The 19,093-nt window shown below is 41.9% G+C and overlaps 1 protein-coding gene across 2 annotated transcripts in view; it reads right to left on the reverse strand.

The window, feature by feature from the left end:
- Positions 1-19,093, reverse strand: part of LOC135106820 (uncharacterized) — a 109,038-nt gene that overhangs the window by 74,551 nt on the left and 15,394 nt on the right. Inside the window, exon 1 of one of the 2 annotated variants that reach the window (XM_064016164.1) lies at positions 4,527-4,576. The exons of the other annotated variant lie outside the window; for it this stretch is intronic. The gene's annotated coding sequence lies outside the window, so the exon portion shown is untranslated. Of the gene's footprint in view, positions 1-4,526; positions 4,577-19,093 lie in introns of those variants that run through there. 2 annotated transcript variants of the gene reach the window in all.

A 19,093-nucleotide genomic window follows, 5' to 3' on the forward strand; every position in this document is an offset into this window, starting at 1 on the left:
TCTCTCTCTCTCTCTCTCTCTCTCTCTCTGTTTTACCCCTATCCATCAGCAAAGTACTTGACAGATCACACCACGCCGCGCTCCTCCCTCCCAAACTAGTACCGTGAGGTCTTCTGTTGGACTCCCTCTCCGCCTTATCGTTAATGAAACCTTCCACTCGAGGCCACACCCATCTTAGCACCTGTATCGTATTCCTCTTCATCACTGACGGCTTATCTCCTGTAAACTTTCGCCTCTCATAGGAAGGGAAGTATTTCTGTCATTCATGAATCTGACTTTTATGTAAGCATGAGTAGCTGTATGGGAAATAGGAAGTACAGAGGAGTGAAGCTAATAGAAAATCAATGATGTTTTTAACTCTGACAGCTAGAAGTACTAAGACGAAAATGTGGAGATGAAATAGGAACTACAAAAGAGTAAAAGCAATAGAAAAGCAATGATGTTCTTAACTCTGACTGCTAGACTGCATGAATCTATTGGACAAAAAATTACACTACAGACACTGGAATGTTTAAACAACTCCATGACTCCCTTTGCTGTTAGTGTTGTGCTTTATAATCGTACTCTAAACCTGCACTAGACACTTTTATTACGCTTGAGTAGAGGCCACAGCAAAGTTAACATAGCAGCTCCGTAGTCGTTCTTCAGGCTGTGAGTATTTGCGGTACACACCTAAACAAACACATGAATAGCTAAAGCAACAGTTAACCACGTCACAACCTAAATCACGCTATTGATGGGCTCATTATGACACAAGGCTTGTTATTTTCATGGAATATTACGACAGTAGTTCTTGATTGGGTTAAGGGGTTAAAGAAATATATAAATCAGGTTAGTTTAGTGAAGGAACACGCTGGGATGCTTACGAATGGTTAAAAGCAAGACAAATTCATGTTTACGGAAGCAAAAATTGATTCACAAAATATGGCTGCAAATGAGGTGAAATACTTGGCAAGAGTGTGTTAAGTGCACAGGCGTTAGATATCTTTAAGAGAGGGATGAATAAGTTCCTAGATGATGAATGATGACGACAGATGGCAAACCTCTCGTGCTCAGGAGCTGCCACGTGTAAACCAAGCAGCATTCTGTAACCTCCCTATCTGCTCAATGTTCGTATTTCCTCATCACTGTAACTACCGCTTCACATGCTTTCATTAAAGGCACTAACTGCTCAACTACCTCTTCCATCTTCCAATTTGCTTTCGGTACAGGCAGTATTTGTTATTTTTTCTCAGAATATTTTATCTCGATACCTCGAAACGTTACTCTCCATGGCCATTTGAAAAGAGAGGAAATTATGGAAACAGGAGCACAGGAATAATATAAAATGATCTGGAAAGAGAAGATTCAATTACAACAGATCCTTTGGAAGAAAGGCACGAAAATGTAGAGTAAAAGAAAACGAATAATATGAGCAAGTTTCTATATGACAAGATTCTTCAAGGTACAGACTGTTTAGTACCTTGCCGTCGTTCTTTCGTTCCTAACCACTTCCAAATTCATCTCCCACTACGCCACCCGCTGCACTGCGCACCTTCATCCAGCGAGTTTTGTTCATTCCACACACACACATACACACACACACACACACACACACACACATCTACATCTGCCTCCACCAATGTTCTCTCATAAACCTATTCATTTATGCATTCCTTTCATTCCATTCAGACATTAATCGCAACACATCCCCTTTCAACTACACGACACTCCTGACACTTTTTGACTTATTACTTCCAGCTTCACGACATTTTTATTTATTTTTTTCTTCCTCCTTCCTCTTCTTTTTCGGCCCGAGTGTCAGGGCTGGTGACATGTACTGCGCAAGTCTAGTGGCTGGAGTCCGTCGAGCCCCGGCAGTTTTCTGGTCTGGAAGGCGCCAGTTATAATATCATGCATAAAACAATACAATGGAATACTTACATACGGACTTAACAGACTATGTACAAATTGAAATACTGAACTGATTACTAAAAAGGAAAAATAAGGCATGGCATGGTGACAAATATGAGATTCTTTGCGTAAAACCTCTAAGCCATGGAGAAATTTTGTCAGGTTTTCGTGTATTCATGTCCTAAATGATACGAGGGAACTGTGACTGTTGGTCGTAACTGGTTGTAAGTAGGCAGTGGTGGAATATGGAGTGGGTGGAAAAAACGGTGTCATTCAGTACTGCTGTTCGCTCCCAGGTCACCCTTTGAAAGGATAACCAAAGAAAAACACTACCAGTTACTACCAGTTCATATCATCCTGTGTGTCGGTAAAATGCACCACAAAGGACGGTCACTACAGTATTATAGCACGGGTGAAAGTACAAAAAGGCTAAGTTAGTTGTTGTTTGTTATACGTTCGTGTTTCGCTATATTTAGACAAGCCAGTGAACGGACGTGTGAATGTCAATGTGAAGAGGCGCCGTGTAGCTCTTCATTACAAGAACACGAATTTCCAGTTAAGCAAATTTTCGCACAAGCATCGCAAAACCTAAAACAATGTTCTTTCAACAGGACTGACTATTACGAACTCAATGGGAAAATTAACGAAAACAAAAGTGCAACAGCTGGTTACACAAGTGAAAACTAATGTCTATTATTCCTATTGTTATGTACAATACATCTATTTCTATTATATATTATATAACCATTGTTCTCTATTAATATTGTTACTATTATTATTATAATTTGCATTATCATCATAGTAATCATCATCTTTAATAGAAGCTGTAATATATTTAACCGTATACGCATCAAAAAAATAAACTCGAATACAAAAATCTATAACAAACACAAACCAGGACAAGCATCAACGAATGTACCACCAAACGGCGTAAATCTGATAGGGAAACCTTGGCCTCTATTTTAAAGCGCTTAGCCTTTCATAAGGACTGCTTTCGAGTGGTCAGGCTTTCTTGGGGCGTTTCTCTCACACATGACAGAACTCTTATTAAAACTATCACTAGAACCACGAGCACACCTTTCAAGACACCAGTAACATCCACCCGAGCCTGATGAGAGTAACCGAGATAAGACGCTGATAGAGTTGAGAGCACGGCCCTTTGTTCTCGAGTCTCACCTAACACCTTTACACGAGGCACTCCAAAATAAGACAACGCCCCCCTCGTGGTAGGTAATCTGCCCTCACCCACTGATCTGTTATGGGCACATCGACCGACCAGCCAGCCAGTCAGCCCTCCCTTTCACCTCGCCTTTCATCAGGTGGAGGTCAGACGGACAACTTTACAAACTTTCACATCTTCACGCAAATGAATTAGCCCCGTGTTGGATGGAACCCGTGCAGGCCTTTCCTTCTGCCTTGTTATCGGGGCAAGCTTGCTGTGTACGCCGAGGGGGGAGAGAGAGAGAGAGAGAGAGAGAGAGGAGAGAGAGAGAGAGAGAGAGAGGAGAGAGAGAGAGAGAGAGAGAGAGAGAGAGAGAGAGAGAGAGAGAGTATTTAGTTTTTCTCGTGATGTTTACAGTTAATGACTACGTATATATCTTCTAAAAAAAATATGAAAAAAGGAAGCATCGAATTCGGAAGCTTTGTATTTAACAGTATGAAGGGTATAATTAATGATGCTACTATTATATTTGGCGGCGTATTTTTGTTCATCGCTGCTAATGATGCTACTGTTACATTGTGGTCTATTTTCGCTCATCTTCCTTAATAATGATACGACATCTGATCCATTTTTTCTTTCTCTCTTTTAATGATGCTTGTATTACATTGCCTCTATTTACTCTCTCTCTCTCTCTCTCTCTCTCTCTCTCTCTCTCTCTCTCTCTCTCTCTCTCTCTCTCTCTCTCTTAATCTACAGCACACACAGAGAGCTAATATAGGAGTCCTGGCGTGGGTTCATAGGCCCAGTACAGGCAGCGAGAACCGAGGTCATAACAAGAGTATATTAGGTAGGAAGGGTTGTGCTCCGCTCCCAACCCCGACCCGTCACGGGAGCCACACACCACGCGCGGCAGCTCACCTCCTGGCCGCGTACTGAGGCGGGTTTGTGTGTTGGTGTTGTTGAGAAAGATTTGAAAGGTTTATTTACTCGGGCACTCCGCATAGAGCCAGCGTGACATCTATCACAACACACACACACACACACACACACACACACACACACACACACACACACACACACACACACACACACACACAATTCAAGAGCTACAGTAGTATTAATTTTGATATTAATATTGTATCATGGCCTCTGTCCTGCTCATAAATCTTCAGTTCTCATGATGCCTATACCAAATAAACCAATTATTACAACCATTATTATTATTATTACTATTATTATTATTACACAGGACAATGAACTCCTTGATTATTTCTCTACATTCAACAAACGACTACTATGGTCTCCGCTCCCCAGGAATTATGTAATGCTTCAAAATACGATACAGAACATAAATAAACCAATATTGTAATCGTAATACTCAGGATCAATTATTACCTAGGCACCTTCATATTACCCCCCATCCTTTTAGGAACCCCAACACAGCTCACCAACGCCGCCTTGTGCTACGAACCTTGAGAGTGACAGCCTCTCCAACCCATACCAGCAGCACGGTGAAGCAACACTAACCTGCGGGAGAGAGGAAAGGAAGTTAATATATGTATAATCTGGCAGCGGAATAACACTACACTGTACTGCCACTATAACCTTATTTTTCATAGTTACGTTAATGTGCCTGTGTTGATTGATTGGTGGGTGGGTATCAGAGTAGGTAGAACAATACACCTTCCTGGATAAAATGAAAAAAAAAATGATACTGTAAAGAGTCCCCTCCCCATCGCAGTGTAGCAAATTAACGTCACACAGTACAACAAATCAACGTCATACAGTGGAAGGCCAAGGGCACGCCAGCACTGTCCACCAACATTCCGGCGCGGCACCTGTAATGGCGTTTGTGGCATCGCATTATTCCTCACGTACCGATATCAACGCTAGAAATTTGGACTAACGGGATCACCTCTCTCTCTCTCTCTCTCTCTCTCTCTCTCTCTCTCTCTCTCTCTCTCTCTCTCTCTCTCTCTCTTTATACCCCCCTCCCTGCCTATCTTTCCATCTATCAGTCTAATTGTTTGTCTGTGTATCTGTCTATCCATCTCTACCTCCAGTCACAGAAAAAAAAAAAAAAAAACTCTAAAAAAAACATCACTTCAAAGGAAATCGCTGTCAACAAACTATCCTGGGAACAAATATTTCACTAAACATTCCTGTCAGACACAAAGGTAATCTTGCTTGTCAAATAAGACCAACTTTTACAATAACCTCTGATCCATTCGCTGCGTACCAGAATCGAGGGATATTGTGTGTCTAGACTCTCAGGAAGTGGCTCGACTTTTGGCGACCCCCTGTCCAAGTCCCACACGGTAAACAAATGTATATGGCAAGGAGGCTGAGCATAGCAGGCCAATATGCACGAATTTCTCATCATCTGTCTTAACAATGAATGAGTGTTGCTTTAATACAAGACACGAATGGGTTATGATGGCCACCAGTACTATAATTTCTTGACCAAATATCGTTTACAGTTGATAAGCTACCATCCAAACACCGCCCTTTTCATATCTGCCGACAATACACACAATGGCACAACGACAGACACAGTAACAACTAAAAACGATGGAGATAATGGCCACAACACACAATAATGCCAACCAAACTCCACCACAAGTCCACCATACTGACAGGACGCAAAACACCGCCAAGCCCCCTGGATACATGTGCATCATACACTATACAAAACCCCACCATCCCCTCTACCCTCCACGTTACAAAACCACCCAGACACACAAAGGTCATGGCTACAAGCGGGCCAGGTGAGGGCTATGTGGTGGCTGACATGACAAGGTGACTGACAGAGGCAAGCTGATTCTGGTGTGGTGGGAAAGGTTGAAAAGACACTTGGCCTTCTGTGTCATCCTCCGCCATGCCCCTCACAGCTGACAGATTCGTGTTTGTTCTTTAACGAGTAGAGGAAGCTGGCGGAGGGTTGCGAAGTGGTATGGAACGAAGAGAACAACATCCGCTTCATTACCGTTCTCCCAAAAAGTTATAGAAACGAGGTGATTTATCTTTTATTTTATTATTTTTTACAAAGGAGTTTGCTGGAGGCCGGTTAAAGATTACAAGAAGCTCAAGAAATAATAATAATAAAACAACACCCATTGTAACTCTTCAGATATTTATATAAAAATGGGTTCCAGTCGGTTTTGCTTGTTTAGTTTCGGAGCAGCCTTCACATTCCTCTCTTGAAATAATTCTAGTCATAATACGAAGGAAAAACAGAACCAGGAGTCTCAGTGTGAACAATGTGAAAAGGATTAGTTGAGATGTAACAAGAGTAGCCACAGATATGTGTAGGACGCCTTGACCCTCTCAGCAGCACAGCATCAGTCTGATCATGTTCTGGATACCATTAGTGGATGCCAGAACGAGACTTTGCGTGATCAAGGGGTTAAAAAATGATCCCTAGTTATTCTTTCACTACACTTTATCTTTGTTTACTCTACGCTATCGAGAGGTGGTGGTGGTGATCACTACTCATTGGTAACGACCGTAACAATAAGAAGCGACTGTAGAATCGACCCTCAGTGACATCTGGTGATTCTCTATAGTATTGAATGGATTATATTTCAGTTCCTGGCCTGTTCCTTAACGCGGCTGTCACGAGTACCCGCATCACCACATAACAATAAGGAGAGACTGTGAAATCAGCCCTCAGTGAAGTTCTGTAATTCTCTATAGTAGGTTTCCATAGTGGTATTGTATGTACCATATCTAAATTCCTGGTTTGTTCCTTATCGCGGCGGTCACGTGTACTCGCATCACCACCACGAGCGAACCACCACACTCCATGATAAATTATCTCGAGCCCTTAACAAAGGCGTCGTCGGATTACATAAGGATTCACCATTCAACAGTGAAGAGGATTTCCAAACTGTGTAAATCTGACGCTACGTGAGCACCTCCTATCCTTACTTGTATCCTCGGGCAGAATGGGAAGTTAAGAGGCTATTACTCAGCGCGATGACACTCCATAAATAATAATGTTAGGAAGTTATTCAGCGGAGTTCTCTTGGTTCAGAAGAGCTTTTTCAACATGGCGTGACAGATCTTCGAGTAAATCTGCTATGTCAACCCGGTTCACCAGCCACGTCACAAAAAAATGAGCAAATAATTATTAAACACCAAAAGCGTAATAGGATGCCGGCTGACGTCAAATTACGTATAACCGTATCGATTAATTAGAAACAGCAGGGGAAGGTAAATAGATGACAAATTACGAACCTAAATGAAACCGATAAATGGCGATTCTAAGAACTCTGATTAAACCGCAATGACGTCAAAGAGATGGCGGCGGGCGGCCTGCGGGAGAGACGTCAGAGGGGAGTGGGCGGGGCCTGTGCGTGGCGGCTGGGCGCTGGGAGGCTGCTATGAAACTGAAATTTTACTTGCAATGCGTCTTGAACAATGCAGTGGTCTATGGAAGGGACAATAAGGAGGGAACAAAGGGATAACTACATCTGAGGGGCGGAACAATGATGGTGGAGGTACACACGCGCAGAGGTAAAGAAGGGAAGGTGAAAGGTACGGGTGGGCACCGACATTAAAGTGGAGCAAACGTCTCAACACGGTGAATACATAAGAGGTGCCACACTGCGATCCCCGAAACGACCCAAAGCGGGGAGAGAGACGCCCGAATACTCCAGCCCCATAACCCCCACGAGGGAAGCAGACCTCAGTGGCGGAAAATGACGCTTGTTTTATGATTGGTAGTGACCGGAAAACAGAAAAAAAAACCGTTGGGTCGATACTTTCATGAAGCAAACAACGCTGAGTGACAATTCAAGTCGATTTTCAGATACCTTAATCACTGGGAACTTATAAAACATACTCTCGTGAAGGAGATTATTTACTCAGTATGTTAGTCAATGGAATGCTCACAACGGATACTAGACTAATATTTCAACTCCCTCAAGTGACGCTGTATGTTTTTTTCCCCATGTTATCTCACGGTCATCACGTCAAGGTGGATCTCGAGCGGCAAAGGAAACCAGGAAATCGTGTAAATCTTATCTCTTGACCTCACCGCCCTGACCTTCCTTACATCAGTACATCCTGCAGCGCTACACGAAGGCTCCTCCCCACACTGGGTGCACTTGGGAGAAAATTATTGATCCTAGTTTTTTTTTTTTTATTATTCATAACCTCTTTAGACGCACTTAACTGATTTTGAGAGAGAGAGAGAGAGAGAGAGAGAGAGAGAGAGAGAGAGAGAGAGAGAGAGAGAGAGAGAGAGAGAGAGAGAGAGAGAGAGAGAGAGAGAGAGAGAATCAACCTCATACAACAAACAGGACAAGCAAACATACAAGCATACATACGTACATACACGCATGGACACATAGACAGATAACGAGACATATAAACAGAAAATAGCCAAGACGAAGGCCGATGATAGCGGGATCCAGCAGACACATGGAATAAAGACACAAAATAGGCCTACAGAGGAGGCTACCGTTTACGTCAAGCCCACGTGAGGGATGGCGGCTGCCTCCCTCACGCCAGCAGCGTATATGGTGCGTTTAGGGCAGCTTGGATGATGTCAACAAGAAATGGAGATATTGTATTGATGTTAAGTTAGTTTTTCTCAATCTTTATTTTTTTTTTTGCCTTATTTATTTATTTATTTTTTACCTATTTTTATTTCTTTTTTACCTCGTCTGTACATTGTTTTTTTGCAATAAGCGTTAACACACATCAGTCTTTCGTCATCTAACTCTAGTCATAACTCTAGTCACCTAAGTATTTCCTGCTGGGTGAATGAAAGTTATACATCTCGGACAGAGGTTTCAAGAGGACATGGAGCAGAAGCCTTTAATATAACGTAAAAATCATCTTCTCAGCCCCACTGCGTGCACTTGGGATTATGTGTCCCAGCAACCACCACACAGCTACACCTGCCTCCTCGTGCTGGCAGGGAGGTGTTTTATCCATTAGGCGTGACACTTGGCTTAATGAAAGAGATAAACCGGCTTTTCACCAGCTTTGCTACGCCTCTTTGTGTTTCTAGTTACTATTTCGTACATAATACTTTTACTTTTGTTAAGAATATTCATGCATTAATTTTTCTATCACGTTTGCATTTGCTTATTTTTTTTTTCAGGGAGTATAAAGGACGTTATTCATATTACTACACTTTGGATTTGTTATGAATATTAGTGGATTTTTTTTCTATCGCACATGTATTCCGTTACATTTCTTTTCATGCAGCATGAAGGATGTGGGGAAGCAAACACGGCCGTGCTGCTGTGTCCCCACTGAGGGATTACGCATGCATGCAGCTTATCATACACAGGAAGGCCACGCCTAGCAAGCTGCACCGCACCGGCAACGACCCAGCACTTAGGAGTCACCGTCACCCTTACCATCTACGTGCTTAGCTACACCACCACCACCACTTACGTGCCCGTGCCGTGCTCCAGCTCATTTTTCAGCCACACGTTCCGGCTAGGTATTAGGCCCACGCGCCCTTTTCTCTTTGCATACGTACAATAGCTACATACCACAATCGTTCGCTTCTGTCACTTTCTCACATTCACCCGTCAGTGTGTCCCCTTCTCCCTGCCTGCCCACCCTGCCCATCCCTCACCTCAGCCTTGGTAGCTCCACCGCAAGGCGTGCAGAATATAAAGAGTGGGTCCAATAATTCATAGTGCTTATAACACAATTTCTCCCTGAGTGTGTAAAATTATTAAAAATCTACGATACACACACACACACACACACACACACACACACACACACACACACACACACACACACACACACACATACACACACACACACACAGCTTAGAAAGTCTCGTCGAGGACTACGTAAAATTATAACAATAAATCCGCAGAGAAGGCAGTGACAACGAGTGAGAGCGCAAAGAGGGACTCAACAAGCAGGGGAGCGCCGGGAGAACTTGTATGTACACTGAGGCATGGAGGTGTGAAAGCAAGGAGGCATTTAATTCTCCCTGCCTGAGACACACACAGTGATGGTGGCGGAGCTGCACTCAAGGTACTACAGGCAGTCATAATCCGCGTGCACCAACACAGACAACAACAGCAGTCACGGTCCACGAAGATGCGCACGTGGCCGCCACCCCGCCAGTCCGGGGAGACGCGTGTCGCATGCCACGCAACGTGACAGTGCACGCCGCTGTCGTTCCCGAGAGGAGGCTGCGCGACACTACATGTCACGTCACGGAAGGCGATGGGTTGACGAGAGCTGCCTCAGTGTGTGGCGCCTGCCTTCTGATCAAGTTAATAAAGTAGTCAGTGTGGTCTTAAGGATAATTTTCTTTATCATTATTAGCTACTATTAGATTTTAGCTTCGAGTGAACCTAACGAACCGACCATCACACTTGTGAAACCGCAATGACGGTATAGAACCACTGCGTGTAGTGTTAAATTTCACATACCATACTGTCACAAAAAAATAAATAAAATAAAAAAAATAAATAAATAAATAAATAAATAAATAAATAAATAAATAAATATATATATATATATATATATATATATATATATATATATATATATATATATATATATATATATATATATATATATATAATAATTAGTTAATTAATAAATTAATTAATTAATTAATTAATTAAAAATAATAATAATAAATAAATAAAATACAGCACTAATTTTGCACAAAAAAGTCCTGTTTGGCCTTCACACAACCTCTGAGTTACAGAGCTAGGGTTTGGTTGTTGCACTAGACAAATTCTTTACTGAAGGTCATGGCTGAAGATGAGCAACGAAATGAGATACGCTGCCTTTTTAACATGCTATTAATATAGAGGTGAAGTAATCGTGAGCTCCCCAGAGTAAACAACATCCCAAAGAGGGAGAGAACGTGACGAGAACCGACCGAGCCGCACAAAAATGGGGCACGCATGATGAAATGTTTGCCTTTACTTCAGCCCAACAATGGAGTTACAATGCTGCATGTTGACAGTCATCCCACAGAAAACAAAGCACAGTAAACAATATTCCTATTCAAAAGGACAACTGCTGGTGCAGCCTGCCACGTAGAACACAGCCAGGGAAGCACCACGGGGATGAGACATTCGGGTTCCGTCCAACATACACATCCCCCGTGATTATTTGTAACACAGCTAATACCTCCATGTCCTAAATCATATGTTTCATTGAGTGATTTTAAGAGTTCTTTGAAGACATAGTACAAACTCCTTTAGAGATGAGAGGATGAACCGAGGAAAGTGGCAGACGCGGGCAAGACATGACTGGCTGACCACAAAGGCGGCGACCGACACACCGCCGCAGCTTGGAAGGATTTCCCGCGAGCACCACGACCACCACTCTTGGGTGTGACTGTTTCTTTAACCACTCGTACGGGGTCAGAAACACACACACACACACACACACACACACACACACACACACACACACACACACACACACACACACACACAGGGTTCTCCTAAACAAATTATGTAGTCTTGTCAACAATTGCGAGTTATTACGATTTGCTGCGTCACGAAGGAATGGGTTTTATAACTATATTGAGCCGCCTCAGTGTGGTTGTATTCTTTGTATGATAAGAAGATCAACGCAGCACTGTATAATCGCGGGGATGCACTGTGGAGGTCGTTCAATGAAGGCAGTAATGACGTATTCACTCCTAAACGACCGATGCCCAACATTCTTTCCTTGAATCTCCAATGTTTTGCTGAAGAAGTTTGAATACTCGTATAACGTGTCTGCAATCACGCCGACACACTCCTCTGTCTTATGGTTTCAGTTTGTGCTACGTATACTTCTTTTTCCCATTATTTCCTTTTTTGTGTTCAGCGTCTCTTAATATTTTCCTCTCCAAAGCCTCTGTCTTCTCCTCCTCCTCCTCCTCGTCGTCGTCTTCCTTCTCATTCATCTCTTCTTCCCATAAAGTATATATCGTATTCCTCCTCTTCTTCTTTATACATATATGTATTTTAATTATTATATCTGTTTAATTTAATTTCCTGCCTTCCTTTTTACTATGGTGCTTACTACTTTTCTTCAAAATTATCTTTATTGCTTTCTTGTTTTTACTTCCTTCATTAAAACAAAATGGCAAGTCTGAAACTTTTTGCAAGCCTTACTGCAGACTCAGAGCCTTTTGACCGAATTTCTTATCTCAGTGAGGTCTCAAGTTATGCAATGAAGACGCAGACTATTACGAACATCACTTATATAAGCTGTGGGGCGTATTGGTACAAGGGCAAAAGCACACCCTTCGGGACACCACAAGTGACCACTACCCACTGCGAGGCGAGTCCATCTTATGATCACAGTGCTTTTTTGTTGCAAAGTCAGATGTTATCACGCCACTAATATGTGCTACCCGCGATGGGAGATACCAAGGGATTCATTTTCAGCATTTACTTATCACATGGAACTCTGCAAAGACGGCCTTCAGAACATAATTACGCAATTTGAGCAGTTTCTACTTACCAAGGGCACTAAATTGTATAATAGCTAATAATCACAAAGTATTTTATTTGTCGTCCTTCATAATTAATACCTGGCTACCGTCAGCAGCCTTCCTCACACCCGGAACACCGCTCACCTTCAAAACAAGTAAATAAAATGGGTGGAGATGAAGAACTTGGAGCCTTTTCCTGATAACCTAGAAATTTCCACGTAAGAATAGAGAGAGGAGAATGAAGCTAGTAGGGGGAGAGGAAATAGATATAAACTTCCCATTATTTATACGAGAGATGTCTGATGTACATGTGTATAAATAATGCGTATATATGCATAAATATATGTATATAATAATGTATATATGTGTATAAATAATCATAATGCGAAACTAGAGGACTTCTGTACACACACGCCACTGATGATGAAATGCTCTGAAAGATAAAACTGAAAGGCAGAACAAAGAAGTTTAATCACTGAGTTTTCCAAAGGAACAAGTGAGTGAGAGGCAGGTGAGGATGTAGCTGTTACCCCGGAGAGACTGGCCAGGAGTAAGGACTGAAACGGATGTAAAGAAAAGATCTGAAATGGAGAAATGCATAATACTTTGTGATCGTAGTTTTGGAGCTTTGCATCTCGACTACCATTATTTTAAACAGGCTCTAGTGGTCGCTATTGTGGTTTTCAAGTGTGTGTGTACAGTTATCGTGAAAGTTTAACAACTACTCTACAAAATGAATACGAAAAACACCTTTGAGATCGTGACTATTCATCTCTATAACACTGGAGAGCACAAACTATTCAAGAATGCGGGCTTGGTGGTGACGGAAGAATGTAGAGGAGCAGTTAAAGAAGGTATCTGGGAAATGTTGTGCAGGTGTTAATTACGGAAAATAACGAGGAAGAGTTAGCGAGTATGAGATAAGCGAGGGTGAAAAGTAATGGGAGAAAAGTAAAGATAGAAGAGTAAGACTGTAAGAGGATGATGAGTGAAGAGGAAACGCACCGGAAGAGAAGTTGAAGAGTGAGGAAGTAGATGATGATAAAAAGTGCTGTACTGGGGGAGAGGTTGAGAATAGTGATGGCAATAATGATTAACACACGAAAGAAGCGTACGAAATTACGAGAAAGGAAACTGATAGGGGCATAAGAAAGTCAAATAAGCAGAAACAGAGAGAGAGAGAGAGAGAGAGAGAGAGAGAGAGAGAGAGAGAGAGAGAGAGAGAGAGAGAGAGAGAGAGAGAGAGAGAGAGAGAGAATACTGACGATTACCACAATAACAGGAACGGGGGGAAGCTGTATGAAAAATAAAATTATTAAAAGAAAAAAAAGATTGCGAGGTGAACCAAGAACACAGTGACACAGTGATGAAATGAAACGCAATAAAGTGACAGGCGATTAAGAGAGAATACTACGTAAAAAGTGGACATTTGCGGGGAACAGTATATGAATAGAAGCCGCAGGAGGATTGCAAAGGAAGACACACAAGAACAATGCGATGAAATTAAAACAAATACAGTCTGATGAAGGGACGCGGCCAAAAAGGGGAAAATAAGAACAATAGAACAAACAGAACAATAGAATAACTACCTGCAAAAGAGAGAGAGAGAGAGAGAGAGAGAGAGAGAGAGAGAGAGAGAGAGAGAGAGAGAGAGAGAGAGAGAGAGAGAGAGAGAGAACAGTAGCAGCAGGAGGAATGAAAGGAATAAATAAACAAGGAACGAGGGGGAACATCCTTGAGCCACCCAGAAGGGAGTGACAGGAGAGGCGGGTCATGTGGGGAATCACCTTGAAAACTTCGGGAAAATATAAACCATCATTATGTAAAGGTGAACAGGAGACGTGGAAGGCAGAAGAACAAGACGTGGCAGTGGTGGCGCCTATTACCAATGACCAAGGGAAAAAAAAAAAAAAAAAAAACGAAATGAAATTGCTGTAAATATAAATGTTCTCTCTTTGCTATTTATAAAGTCACTGTTGCTCGTAGCTCTCCTGATGTGAACTGGAGTTAGTATGAAAAAAAAATACTAAGATAATAATAATAATAATAATAATAATAATAATAATAATAATAATAATAATAATATTAATAATACCTACTGTAAAAACAAATGTCTACTTTCTGTTATTTGTAAACCCATTCTTATTCTAGCCGGAAGTGGAACAATTGTAAAAATAAAAAGGTAGGCAAGAAGGCAGGAAATACAGCGTTAAATGTATCTATGGGTTTTCCAGCAATATCTATTTTTCATTTGTATACTTATTGTATTGTTCCTGCTGGTGGTGAGTACTTGAATCACTATTAAAACTATCATTTCACCCTTAGTCTTATTCTTAACCATTTCATCTATTACTATTATTCCTTTCACCCCCTTAATTTATTACCAGCACTCTTATTTTCATCCATTGTATTTATTATTGTTATTCTTATCAATTTTATTACAACAGGCACTCTTACCCCCTTTTACCAGTACTTTTATTCTTGTGCCTTTCATCTATTATTTCTTTCACCTCTTACCTGTACTCTTCATCTTGTCCATCCTATCTACGCATCACCACCAGTTTATTCTTCCTATTCACTAGTGGCATTTTTCTTGTTCCCACCCCTGGCGTCTATCACTGGCAGCTGGGCGTGGAGTGATCAAGAGGCTTAATCAACACGGTCGTAATGTTCTAATCATCTGTCAGTAAGCAATAAGTAGGTCTCCTTGTGTTATCTTCACCTCTCAATAATAAGTCCGATCCAGTTTTTGTTTCTCCTTTTATATTTCGTGCTATTGTTATTAGGTACCAAGTTATATATTAAGGACTTTATTTTACTTAAACGCTTATCGGCAGAACTGTGACTACTTGATACATATATTATTTTTTGTCATTTGATTTCGTGAGAGAGAGAGAGAGAGAGAGAGAGAGAGAGAGAGAGAGAGAGAGAGAGAGAGAGAGAGAGAGAGAGAGAGAGAGAGAGAGAGAGAGAGAGAGAGAGGCAAGGGGCATCTATTATATGAAAGCGGCCCTTTTTTACCTGGCGGGCGAGGAGCAGCGGGCAGTGAAAGGTTGTTGCTGAGAACACTACCGCTGTATGGGGGCGGAGGGTGGGTGGTACTGGTGGTGGTGGTGGCGGTGCGGCTGGTTGGAGCAGTGTGTGGACTCCGCCCTTTTCTCCTATCTTCTCTGTTTTTCCCTCTCTCTCTCTCTCTCTCTCTCTCTCTCTCTCTCTCTCTCTCTCTCTCTCTCTCTCAGTCCACCAGCCACCCACACACTCCGTCCTCTACACTCAGATTATCTCATAACTGACATACGCACTACTTACACTCAGCGTTTCTTCCCTTCCTCTCTCCTCCCCCGAACCGGAGTTTTTCTTACCCTCTACTTCTTCCCTCCCCGCACAGTTGTCAGGCACCACCCGCACGTCGCCACCACGCAGTGACAGGAGGGCACCGCTGGCACACTCACTTTCCACGCCACCAAGGGCCTCTGCTTCTCGCCTTGCCTCGCCCCTGACTTGCACTATTCTTGCGTTCCCCGCCAAGCGTTAACACATGGCTGTCAGCTACAACAGATAATGGTAATGTGTGACAACTAGAGAATGTTAATGAGGAATGCCACACAATGTAGCTCGAACAGAATATGAGGTGGAAACAAACACCTCCTCCCCTTCAACCTCCTTAGAGAGCGGGAAGGTGGAGGGAGGAGGAAAAATGGTATGATTTGAAAAATAAGGCTAGACAGGGTAGGATGGATGAGGCTGTGAAGGAAAGGAGAGGGACGCACCACCTCCACATTTCAGTTGGGTTAAACCTGTATTTTTTCGCTACCACCGGAACTTGTCCCTCTGAAGAAGAAATCCCATTACTAACACACGCAATGCTCGCACTTCAGTCCCTGCACGAAGCCAGTGGTGCCAGGGTTCTGCCCTCCAGTGTATCAAAGCACATGTTCTTCAAATATACAAGAGATATGGTTGACTATTCGCTTTTCGTTTATTTTTTCTTCATAATCACAACCTGCGTAGAATATCAGGATAATTAAGGATATTTTGTAAGGCACGAAGATAATAGTTTGTGTTTTCCTTGGCCAGCGATGCATTATAACAAAATAAAAACGACTACAGTGTGTGTGTGCAGGGTTCTCTCTCTCTCTCTCTCTCTCTCTCTCTCTCTCTCTCTCTCTCTCTCTCTCTCTCTCTCTCTCTCTCTGTATATACGTTCTTCATTAGAGAGAATGTAATTGCAATGTGATGTTGTTTATATTCATTAATTTCTTCAACACAACAGGACACGCCCTCTCAGCACGAGAGATGTCATTTCATCAATTTTATATTTATACCATCACTCATTATCAGAACATTCCATTTCCACTGACAATTAATAGTTTTCTTATTTACCCCCAGCAGGGAACAAGACGAGTGGGATACATCATAGGGGCAAGAGGTACCTATCACCTGTGTTGAAGGGGACCAAAACTGCCAGAGGGGAGCATGTTTACCAAGTAGCTATAAACGAACAAATTACATGGTTAAAAACTGCTATATATTTAATTTTTACTCTTGGTTCATATGCAGTATCATTTGAATAGAAATTTTTATCCATCATTCCAACTTTACAACATCATTTTATTTAAGAAATTATTAATAATAAGCAGAGAGACGAGTATGCGCTGAGCGAAGGCAAGCTAGCTGGCGAGCGGAAGACAGCAAAGGAATGCTGCCTCGGGTTCACCGGGAAAAAATATCGTACACCACAACCTAGCTATGCTGTCGTCCTGTTTCCTCACTCTTTACCGCCACTTTGTAAACATGCATCATCCCATATTTGTCGTTATTCACTTTCTTACCCGATCAGAGAAACTTGACAGCTATTTCTAGTGAGACACGCAGCCGAAGCCTTGAAACCTCTGAGGCCACGCGGGGAGGCTGGCTGGCGTCACCCTTGTTTATCACCAACTTCATAACTGAGGCTTTTAAAATGTTGGCCACTCTGAAATTAACGAAAAGCAAAACACATAAGCAGAACCTTTTACGGACGAACAACATTTACTTTCACAATATTAGTGTTTCAGATGCTAGCAATTTCCTTACCAACAAGCGTAAGTGGCATGAAAAATTTTCCTACTGATAATGAATGGCGGTTTGCGGAAGTCTCTCCTGAAACCTTACACCACAGGAAGCTTTTACACTGATAGAAAGTAGGTCATGTAGCCAATGCGCGCGCGAGTGTGTGTGTACGCTAACCCCAAGACTTCTGAATAATAACAGGTTTTCATGAGTGCCAACATACCAATCAGCAACTATTCTAAAATGCTATTATGACAGAACTACACGCAACGGGTTACGCCATGTCTCAGCAACGAAATGGTGATTTATGCATTCCTGATGGGTCGCTTAACAACCCGGACGAATCATTGTCCTCTAGTCAGGCTCTACACTCTATTCGCTGCAGGACACACGCCTCCCTTAAACCCGGATTCGGGCACATATGTATTCGTGGTTTTAATATTACGTAATAAAAGTGTTGTTCGTATTGCAGCTGTGAGTGTGAGGCAAAACACATCGTATAGGGGTTATGGACGGGAAAAAATAGGAACACACGCTGCGAACTTAAATATTCACCCGTCACAGCTCAAAAAAGAATGACACGGGATATGACACAAAAGAACAGAGTCTGCTGAAAAATTTCAATGCACTTTCATACATTTTACTGTGATATTTACCGACAAAATTATGGAGAGGGCATTGTTCGTCCACGATGCCTGTTGTATGCACATATATTTATTGTCGTTTAGTTGTTTGAAAATACACTTGGGTTTGAATACTGAAACACGCACTTTCATTACTTACTGTGCACTGTTCATTAAGTGATCGACATATTTTCAATGACTTAATACACACTTTCTCGAGGATTTGCCGCGTGAAGGTTCAAGAAAATTAAGACATTGTTAAAGTGTCACTAATTACATAAAAAAAAAATAAATAAATAAATGAATAAGAAGAATTCATTGCCTGGACAGACTAAGGATGTGGAGATGCTTCATATATGGGATAATATTGATGTAGAAAAGATTCGTAACATTTGCTGAATTCAAAGGTAGGAACTTATCTAATTCATTTATTTTAATCTATGGTATACTTTATTCACCAACCTACCCATTATTTATTCATTTATTTATTTTTATTTTTTTTAATATATCTATTTACTAAATTTTAGTTGTCACAAAGTCCCATTCATTATGCAAGGCTATTCACATACCCACTCACGACGCAGCCTGTCCATACATTCACTAACACTAACACAAGGCGTTAGCGGGAAAGGAGCGTGGGAGTATAAAACGAGAAGCGGTAAAGTGATCCTTTCCAAAAGATACTTAAATGTGCCGTATTTTACGACTCTGAAGGATTTATAAGCTTCTTACCAATACTTACGATATTCTATTTCTGGTAAAAAGAAACGTAATGGTGAGTTGCATCAATGCTCGAAATCCACCACAAAGTTCTCTCAGCCATCGTGACAGACCAGAGTGCCTCCCCATACCCCAGACCACGCCTCGGTCTTGCTGTACCGAGCAGGGCAATGACCTCAGCTCTCATGAACATTTTCCTCCAGT

This window comes from Scylla paramamosain, chromosome 14 (genome assembly GCF_035594125.1).
Source record: "Scylla paramamosain isolate STU-SP2022 chromosome 14, ASM3559412v1, whole genome shotgun sequence".
NCBI lineage: Eukaryota > Metazoa > Arthropoda > Malacostraca > Decapoda > Portunidae > Scylla > Scylla paramamosain.